Below are 11,065 nucleotides of genomic sequence, written 5' to 3'. Positions count from 1 at the left end.
GTTGGATTAATTGTTTACGCAGCAACGCAAATGATTAATTTCCGCAAATTTTCAATTTGAGGATTAAAACTTCTCTCTTTTTTCATTGTCTATTCTACATTTGTAACAATCCATAGATGTATGTGCACATATAGATAGATACATATGCATAATACGTACGATAATAACGAAAGTAATCAAAGAATATGAAAAGACTATATTATCACTAAAAGAAATCCTATCGGTTTTTTCAAAATGGAAAAGGGGGAGGGGAAAGAAGGAAAAAAACATCACATAAATTTTATGCCATTATACTTCACAACGTTGTGTCCAAAAATTTCGCAAAAAACTCATCTACATTACTTAACTATCAAATGGGTTCCATGGTGTAATGGTTAGCACTCAGGACTCTGAATCCTGCGATCTGAGTTCAAGTCTCAGTGGAACCTGCGGAAATTTCTTTTTTTTTTTTATTATAATTATTAACTTTTTTCATCAAAAATATTTTTTTTCGAAAACTTTTTCAAAACTTTCAATTTAAAACGCCTAAGCATAAGCAATGTTTTCTAAATGATTTTTTTTTTCTTTTTATATGCCGCACATTTTTTATGTTGGTAAAATTCGGTATATTGATTCGGTTTGATCACCCCTCTTGAAAACTTTCAGGACCGTGTTTTGCATGGAAAGGTACATTGAGAAAAGTCGTTATGTGAAAAAACTTGCATAATTCAGGGTCTATCGACAAAAATCGGTAAGAAATAGCATTTCAGCTTAATAATTAAGACAACGTGCGAAATTTAGGTGGTATTGAGCAATTGCTTCAACTTATCCCATTTAAACATTCCTCCTAAAAGTAAACGTTCGTTGAACAGGAAACATCTTAAGTTTATGCGGAGGACTTTAACATGGACTCGTCCTTTTGTTATACTGATCAGTTTAGAATGACTTAAGATTATCTATTCGTCCTTTCGTGTAATGTTTATCCATGTTTTCATGTGTGGAACCTGCAGATCGCAACTTTCCCTCTCCCATGAACCCCATTAATAATCAAAACGTATCAATTCTACGACCGCTTTACGTGTAAGGCTGTACTTGGAAAGAATAATTAGATGCGTAAAGATGTCTCGGTACACTAAATGGATGTGAAAAATTAGGTGAATTTGGGAATGGGACAACTTCTCCGGCAAACACCATGAAAAGTAGGTTCTTAAAAAAAGCTCGCTTTTCAACACTTTTTGATGAAAATAGGTGCGTTGCAGTACTTTGACACATAAATCAACTTTATCGAAACGTATGTTTATTTTTTATGCCTTACACCATATAAAAGCTTCCACACCTTATATGGCAAAAAACTGTAAAAATTCGTATTCATAAACCAAATTTGGAACATATAGGTCATTGTTTTGTACCCGAACACAACACAGAAGAGTTGACTTTCATAAGGAAAAATCTTTAAATGCCAACAACGTCTATAACTTAGTATATTAGGGCAAAAGTAGATACAGGAGAGTCAGGTTTTCTATGAAAAAATTAATATAATTAAATTTGGATCAGGTCAGTCTACGTCGTCGCTTAAAGCCTGTCACGAAAAATATGCCTTTAGATTGAAACAATATATTAGGCGAAGCTTTGTGCGGTATTTCACAGCGGCCTTACCCTGCTAAACGGTTTTTACTTGAATTTTGTGTGTTATGATAAAAATTATAATATATATAAAATAAAGGTGTTGAATATTCCCTGACCGGTTTTAGGTGACTGCCACATTTCGATTTGTCTCAGCCAAAAATCATCAGCTTTTTTTTGTTTTTTTTTTGCCAAATAAATAGTGGTCCTTTTTGATTTATTTATGCATATTGTGAATTTTACGTTGCATACTTTCATTGACTATGCCATAAATTATTAACGATGTCTCAAAAATTCGAAATCAATTTAAAGTAATGTTGATTGAAAACCATTCATTTGTTCATAAACATAATTTATGCGATCAGCAACCCGACGCTCGTTCAGTGAAAACAAAAAAGGCAAAAATAAAACTTCTCTAACAAGTTTTTGTGTTAACAGCTCACGTTATTCACTCGTACCTATGCAATACAATATAGTGCATGTGTGACGTTGAGCCTGATTCACGTATGAACATAACATAAAGTTGATTAACAATCGGAATACGTACGAATGCGTCGAAAAAGGAAGAAAACATTATGTTGTACACGTTTATTTTATTATGTATCTATGGTAGAGTAACAACTATCTGAGGGTATAAATATGTCCACTTGCTGAAGGTAATTTTCATTTATGAGAACAAATATTTTTTATATTTGCTTAACAAAGTGGAACTTGGCGACTTGGCGGACTTGCTGGCAAATTCAATGCAATGCCCGCATGCATGCGTACGCGTTTTGCGATGATACCGAAGTGTTGATAAATAAAACAATATAATGACAACAACATAGCGGACACCGTCATTTATACTGATGACGTTGGTGGACGTTGATGCGTTTTTTGACCGTACACAATGCAGTGATGACAGTGAACATTGGTAGCTGACTAAAGTTTTTGCTTTTTTGCCTCTTCTTTTTTTTTTATTTGAAGTTTTACAGGGAAAATTATGAAAAATTGAAAAAAAAAAAAATTTCATTAAATTTTCCTAATTTCGTGATCTCATTTAAATTTAAACTTATTTCATTTTTAAAACACACTAACGATAGGCAACGTTTTTCTAATGATTTTATGCCTTCAAGTATAATAACTTCATTTTCCACATTTTCAGATATTTTCCGCTGTTTCATGTGTTTTCAAGCACACGTAATACAATTGAGATAAATAAATAAATATAAAAATAAAATTAAATAAATTTGATTCACTTATGTAAACCAAACGAATTTGTATAGCTTAGCGGCAATTTTACTTTTTAAGCCCTCCTTTCGAGAGTAACGCACTTTTGCGTTTTTGCGTATGTTGATCCCGAATTCCGGTAAATTGAATTCAAATTCAATTTGAACTTTTCAATTTGAAAAAGCAACCAACGCAACTCGTATATTTTACACATGAATTTATGAAATTATTTTTCTTGTATCGTTTCGGTTTTTTGTTTTTTTTTTTTTTTTCTTGTGCAAAAGTTAGTCAATTGTATAAAATCAAGTAAAATGCAAGAGAAAAAAAGTGTGTTTTCAAACACGTTTTTTTTTTCAACAACACCAATGTTCATTTGCAGTAAAAACATTTACAAAACTAAAAAGAAAATTAAATTAATGTCAGTGAGAGAGTAAGTCAACAACAAATTTTGACGAGTGTCTCGAGTACGTGTAATCATTTTCTGAAATTGCCTAAAGCGCAGTTCCGACGCCTTGATGACGAATTCTGTTTTCTATCCAAACGCACTTAACAAGTGCCATTTATAACACCCTGTCGTATAAAACAAAAGTTATTTGCAGTATTCCTATATACACGCATTCATACACGTAAAACTCACAAAACCAGTTTAATGTTTGATGTTTGTTAAAATGAAAATATTATTTAAATGTCAAGTGAGAGTTTAGATACTTGACTGTTTGCAATTGAATTAAAATTAGCCCAAAAGCAATTGAAATTTTCATAAATTCATATCAAAAGTGAAAATGAAATTTAATTCTGTTGTTGATGTTGTTGTTGTTGTTGTTGTTGTTGGTGTTGTCTGAGTTGTGCGGCAGATCGTAAATAAAACAAAAATGAAATTGCTTTAAAATTTCGATGTTAATGCGAAAAATTTCTTCTTTTTTTGTAACCAGGACGACAAAGTTTATTCTTAATAAAGTGTTATAAGGCTTTTATAGAAGGTTTTCATTTAGCTTTACTAGTTGAAGGTAATTTTTTTTCTTCTTTTTTGTTATTTAGTTTTAAACATCTCGAGAAAAGACGGTCAGCATATAATTGCTAGATGCCAATTCTTACAATTCCTTGGTTTTATCTCAACACAAACAAACAAAGCGTTCAGCTCCTCACAACAATTGATGAAAACTTTGCGAACGTATAAGAAAATATTTCTTCAAATTTCATTAGAAAAGAAGCTTAGCAAGATCATATAAGGAAAAGTGAGTTCTTCTTCTTCTTCTGTATGGATTTAAAGTGTTAAGTTGCAGCACTCCAAAAATCTTTGTAAAACACGCTTCCCCTCGTTCGAGAGATTGCTACACTTTCCTTAAGCGGTTAGCGTTTGATCGGTTCCTATATATCTAAAAAGGCAGATTTGAGAAATATTTCATACATCGATTGTTTCAGTTAAGACCGCGTCTTAGCAGACAGGAAATTTTGCGATTGTACAGATCGCAGAGAATTTTGCTCAAATATTTCCAGACTCGTCTATCAAAAAGAAAAAAAAAAAACGATTTGTACTAACACAAGTCTATCATCAAGAGCGCCAAACCTAGTACGAACGATTTTTTCACTTAAACTTTGAGTTTTTTCTAGTGTCGTAGCAGATTTTTGCTATTCAGAATGACACATTACTCGTCATACACTGTTGCTCAGGTGTATACAGAAGACAAGTTGCTCAGAAAGTGCAAAAAACAAAATAAGCAAAAAGTAAACAACAAAGCGTAATACAAAAGTGAGAGATTATAGAATATACATAAAACGGCCTGAATATAATGCATGGGTATAAAAAGCAAATTCATTTCACTTGTGCAAATTTTCCCAAGTGGAGGTTAAAATCTAGCCAGCGATTGTAGTTTAAGCTAACTAAGGTAATGCTCACACCTTTAAACATCATATATATACATATATATATGTGTGGATTCAAAGAATCTTGATTAATCATAGACCAATTGTAGAATATGTACGTACGAGCGCACCTAAGCAATTTTCTAGTTTTTATGATTATCACAATTATCCGCGCTTCACGTCTTTACTTCTAAGAAAACGCCCGTGAGTTTCTTATATTATTGGGTCACCAAGAATGACGTCTGTAGAAAACAGTTTAAATCCATATTAGGTAATAATACCTGTTATTAATATATATTTCACTCAAAACGGAGAATTCGTTCTATACTCGGATCATCTTGCGAGGAATTTTCCTACTACCTGTTCAAAGGCTACATCAAGAGGCTTTGCAACTGATTTCTATTCATTCGAATCACGATCATATTCACTATCATTTTCTTCTTAAACGTCTTTGATCACACCTTAAATTTATAAGCGAACTCAACTATCTAAGTATAACGACTGTCACTTATTAATCCAGAATTCTCCTCTTTATCCAAATCTGGTGAGACGGCTTTGCAGCAGACATTGATTCATTAAGTTCGGTATATGACAATCCAGCATGCTTTACAAAATCTAATTAGTAATCTAATGCTAACATTCGATTAGTAAGCTTTTTTCAAACATCCACAATAACAAGATGTCTATGTCTATCCGTACTCCAATCACTGTAAAATGCGTCCATTTTTATATCCACCACTGAAGAGTTTTATCAAGACGTTTACAACGCTCAGAAGAAGGTTGCCAGATGTAAGTGAAATGTTCTTACTCATTTTCCATTAGTTCGATGTGCAGCGTTACCCTACAATTGATATAAGAATGAATAAATACAATAAAAATCGAATTACGTAGACGTACTTGAATCTAAGCAAGCAAGTAACTTCAACAACAGTAAATAGAGCTCGCACAATATACACGAGCAGAACCTCTAAAAAATCAAAGCTTTTTTTCAAATTTTTATTTTCTTTAATTAAATTAGAAACGCATAAAAACATTAATTAACCTTGACTGGTGAAAATTGAATTTTTGTAACTTATATAAAAAATCTTGTATAAGTCAAAATTACTGATAGAATTACTCAACAATAAGAAACCAATTTTCATTTCATCAAGTTCTTTGAAGCAGAAGAAATAAACACAAATAATGAAATTCTTGATAATCAATCTCTTGCTAGCAAAATTTATTTTTGCTCACGCCGCTACGCAACCTCCGGATTCTTTGAAACACGATGCTTATTACGATTGTTCGGAAAAAGCAAGGATTAAACATGAACTCAATCCAATGATCCAAAGGAACGCGTCAGATATAGATATCGCCAAGAGAGTTTTCGAACTTAAAATGAATGATGAGGATGAGCACATATCGTCGCACTGCTTCTATGTTTGCGTCTTTGAATATATGGGACTGATAGCCATCCCTGGTGGAAAGATGATACAGGACCGGAAAACAGTTGCCTTTGGTGAAAAACTTCGCAAACGCGTAATGAAGAAGTGTCTTGACATAGATGAAATGAATTTATGCAAAAGAATCGATTTCTTCTTAATATGTTTACTCGATTTTTATCCATAGCACTGTTAAGAATCATAATCATATGTTGCATTGTATTTTTTTGTTTTAAGATATATGTGTGAAAAATAAATTAAGTTTTTTATTTAAAAGTCTTTTCTACACGCTGAGAAATTTTGTACAGAATTCTCTCGATTATTTAATCGCCGTTGTCCCGTTGTCGCCGTTTGTTGAAATTACGAAAACAACAGGTGTAAAAATCAAACGCAAATAAATTGATTAAGCACAAACAAACACATTTCTATAAATAATGAACGTACACAGAAAGCATTTCTACCAAGTAATTGCCTACAATAACAATAACTTTAAGCAACGGAAATCTTACAAACACGTCAGAAACATCAATCACAAGATTGACTTCAACATCCGACAATGTGCGCGCACAATTTACTTAGCGGCCTATTATCGTAAGCAGTTTATATTTTCCACTGTTTTCACCAATGATTTTAAAGAAAGTTAGTTCACTTCGATAATCCATCCCGACGGGTTTTTTCTCCACATATATACGAAAAAGTGATCGCTAACTAGAGCACGCTGGCAAATATTTATTAAACGGAAAAAAAAACTTTCTGAACTTTCCGAGCCCGGTAAGCAAATCTTAGTGTGTACAAAATTTTCAAAAACTACTTAGAAGTTTCCCTGTACCTTAGAGTAGGTGCAAAACATTTTCCGTTAACAGTTAGCGGTGTTAAACAAGCTTATCGGAGATGTAATAAAATTTAGATAAGTATGTGCTATCGACGAAATCATTACGAAATACTCTTCTTCGTATCATATCTAGCCTCTGACATTATGGACAAACGCAGTCCTGTTCGTCCTGCAGAAAGCAAGAAATCGTTTCTTTTGTCTTAAAACTTTCGGGACGCCTTGAGGAACCTTTCAACGGGAAATAAATATACCATAGATACAATTAGAAAACGGCAACTTTGCATGTTTCTATCAAATATTTCGCTATCATACAGTGGAAAGGGGGATTTCTGATTATTTCATAAGACCTTCGCTCCCATAATGTACCATAAAATGCTCTCCTGTTCATAATAATCGAATGTCAACTTAATTAGAAAATGTTAATATAATTTTTTGCAGACTTCGAAATTATTACGAACGAGGTTCGAAAACTCGAAAATATTTAAAATTTTAAGAAAGCTCGTCCTCCCCCTACCGCATAATAGGCATGAACATGTGAAGCTAGAATCAATAATAATTAACCGTCACTGTTAATAATTAGTTTAAAATGCATGTTTTTCTCTAAACACACAAGTGTTTGCTTATCGCACTTTGAAGCGTTATTGTATTGTATTGTACGTTGATTGTGTGAAATGATGAAAAATATTTTGTTCAAAATATTGCGTTTCGTTAGCTAAACACCTTCTCCGCCTGCCTGACAGTTTCGCATATCGCAAAAGCGGTTGCTCTTTTTTGAGGCAGACTAAACTCATCATCAAGCTATTGGCGTACATTTGCGTAAAAAGCGAAGCGCTAATCAGTGAAAGCACATTTCCCATTGATGCAAGCAAGTGACAAACGGAAGCACCCGAGTTTGGTGAGTAAGTAGCATAAGCCAGCACATGCCAGTTGGGTGTATGTAACGTATCGCGGACGGATGTCATGCAAAAAAATGACCTTGCGTCTTGTCTTTTATGATATTTTGCTTGTTCTTTGAGCAACGAAAGATGAGCACTGTTGTTGGTCACCGTTTCACCAGACTTAAGCAGCTAACAAACGTCCACACACAGTTCTGGTTCCACCAAACACAGCATGTCATCTTCCTGCCAAAGCTATGCAGTCTCCCAGTCGATGTGGATGCTGCGTCTACATCTACCTATTAATTTTTACGTTTAGAATTCTCAAAATAAATCCACTTTTCATCGCCATTTAGGACACGAAGCATAAAAGACTTTCTTTTGCATCGTTTGGGCAATGAAAAAATACTGTCACCGAATACACTCTGTTTGCCGCAAACTTAACATTCTCGTTGCTAACAAAACTATTTTTGGGTTGCGACTCGTGTTGGTATCACGACTGTTTATTGTTGCGAAATGCTCAAGCAATAAACAAAACTGAACTTTAGATATCTGTGTCTTCTATGCGTGGGCGAATTTTCGTTTTATGTTTACACACCTTGTAATAAATAATACAAAGTTTCGTGCTGACAAATCAATGGTTAATGTGACATAAAAAACATAATGATTAATGCATGCTTTTCGTACCTTCAATAAATACACGATTTTATTGCACTAAATTCTTAGATCTCTTTTTATGCCAAACAACACAAAATCCGCGCAGATGTGTCTGCCGCTCTATCCATCTTCTTATCCGTACTTTTATTTATTTATTTGGACGCATAAATGGAGATGTCGGCTTCAAAATCAGCAAAACATTGCAAGTTATTGTACGCAGAGTGACATTCCCGATGTACTCGTACGTAGTACAACGTAAAGAAAAACACCTTTGCTTGCAGAAAGAAAAATATAATTATCATGGTTTTTACTCGCAATTTGCGTCAACAAATGTTTACGTATTCGATTTCAATGTAAAGGCGGTGGGCATAAAAGGTTCGGCCAGAACAGATTATGATTTTACTATTAATTGACAATATAACTAAAGGATTTTATTGCTAAATGACAATATTATGTGGAATCACTACAAAAAAATACGCAATTAGAAAATGCTAGATTATGCCATATAGAGCACGAAATATCGACTAAGTGAAAGGAAAAGGAGAATTTTTAACTATATTCTGTTTTATTAAACTTTATCAAATTTCTTTTTTATGCCAATTTTATGTTGCAAGCATTCTCTAAATTCTAGGATAATTTGTTTTATGTGAGCTTTCCGTTTAGTATGGACCTACCGCTCAAGAGATTTCCCCTACTTGTGTAGCACGGGGAAAGAAGTCAAAAAAGAGAAAGAAATAGAAACGTAGTGGCCACAGCCTTAGGGCGATAGATGATTCCCGTCCACGATATTTACAGACGGATCGGGATTAATCCTGCGATCAGTGGGGTCTCCTGCTGGCAAATGAAGTGGAACTGCATATCTTTCAAGGGCGCTAAGACGGTACAAAGCCTCCATTTTTCTGTAGTTTACCGTCACTTATAGCCGTCAATCCAAACTAAGCTTACGTGCAACACAGCTGATAGGACTGTCATAGATGCCACATTTCTCAAAGCTTTAATATATAGCCTTACCCTTGCCAAAGCGGGTTGGATCCAGACGACCCTACCTGCAGGTTACCGACTACTACTCCTAAGTATTGAAGGCACATGCAAATCGTAGACTTTATATTAAATTTGTTAATTATTTTTAATATCAAAAAAGTTAGCTTAATAGAAGACTATATAGTACTGATCGAAATGATCAATGTGAACAATTAAACCACTTCTCTTCCTATATAATTCAATCACTTTCCCTTCACTTTTAATCAACTGAAATCATAAAACTTCAGCATCCGTGCTCGCGATAAAGCTTTTTCTTCTATATTATTGAATTGTAATGCATATCGAATGTCACACATAAACAATCAATAATGTCAACCCATAACTTTGCTATCTTTCACCCTTCGATGATAAGACGTTTTGGGTAAGTAAAGGTTAACTGTATTAACCCTTTTAGCATAAATATAATAAATACATAAACACGAAGTGCAAAAGCTCATTATTTGCTCATCCACATGTCAGGTTTATCTCAATATAAATGTATGATTTCATAGCAGATTATATAAACATTGAAATGACTTTTTTGGGAATCCAAAGGACTTTGCTGAAAAATGTGAAAAAAAACACACATAAAATCCTTCAAAGATATTGTCACGTGAAATCGACATTCATTCAATTGCAAACTGAAACATATACGTATGTACATACGTCCCCCTCCTCTACGGTGTACAGTGATGATGACGCCCAAAGGAGTTTTTAACGCTTCTCATTGATAACAACCACACTACTGATGATCCTATAAAAAAAAATTTGATATATTTATGATTAGCTTCGATTATTTTGCATGCGTAGCATTTGACGCTGTCGCTATATATGCGTGCAAGCGCACATATATAAATATTTATTTATTCTTTTTGTTTGAACAGGTTGCCTTCATTGTTAAAGTATATCAACTTTTCAACGCATACACACATGTGATCCATAAGCACTCATATTGACGAAGCTTTTCCTTTATTGGTACTTTCTTATGCCCCATAAAAAAATCACTTTGACAACTGTTAAAGTCTATATTCAATATTCTATTATCAGTACTTTTTACATTATTCGATAACAAAGGAGTTTTTTCAAGACCATCTCAGCTATTTGCTGTTATTATTTATTGCCGAGCTCCTTCATAACGGATCAAAATGCTGAAAAGAAAATTTCTTAGCAAGATATGCTATGAAAACTTGATTTTTATTCGGAAATCAACCAAGAAAGCTAAAAAGCAGGCAACAAAGAATTCATACGCATAAAAAATTGTAGAGAGCGAGGAAAGAGTAAATCTGCATACCCTGTGGCTGTCATTATAAACGTTGTTGCTACAAACGACTTCTAGACCCTCTGCTCGGTCTTACATATTTAAATATATAAAATAATCCCCCTTCCCTAGGATTCAATATTCCAGTCGCATGACGCTTGGCGGCAAAATTTTACATCTCTCCATTTCTTGCAATTGCATATGTCTGGTAGCTAATTATTGTATTGGATAATTTAAGAAACTTTGCTTGCTCAATATGCGCCTATATATGATGTTCATTGATGTAATGGGGGGAGTGGGGGGAATATGCTTTTAATTGATTTTCATA

The 11,065-nt window shown here is 33.7% G+C and overlaps 1 non-coding gene across 1 annotated transcript; it reads left to right on the top strand.

The window, feature by feature from the left end:
• The first annotated feature begins 356 nt into the window (after window positions 1-356).
• On the top strand, window positions 357-428 carry Trnaq-cug. The gene has a single exon. It is a non-coding gene; the product is annotated as a tRNA-Gln (tRNA).
• The last annotated feature ends 10,637 nt before the right edge of the window (window positions 429-11,065 follow it).

The sequence above is a fragment of the Glossina fuscipes genome, unplaced genomic scaffold (genome assembly GCF_014805625.2).
Source record: "Glossina fuscipes isolate IAEA_lab_2018 unplaced genomic scaffold, Yale_Gfus_2 2, whole genome shotgun sequence".
NCBI lineage: Eukaryota > Metazoa > Arthropoda > Insecta > Diptera > Glossinidae > Glossina > Glossina fuscipes.
Note: the sequence above shows the minus strand (reverse complement) of the source record. Positions and strands in the feature narration are given on the sequence as shown.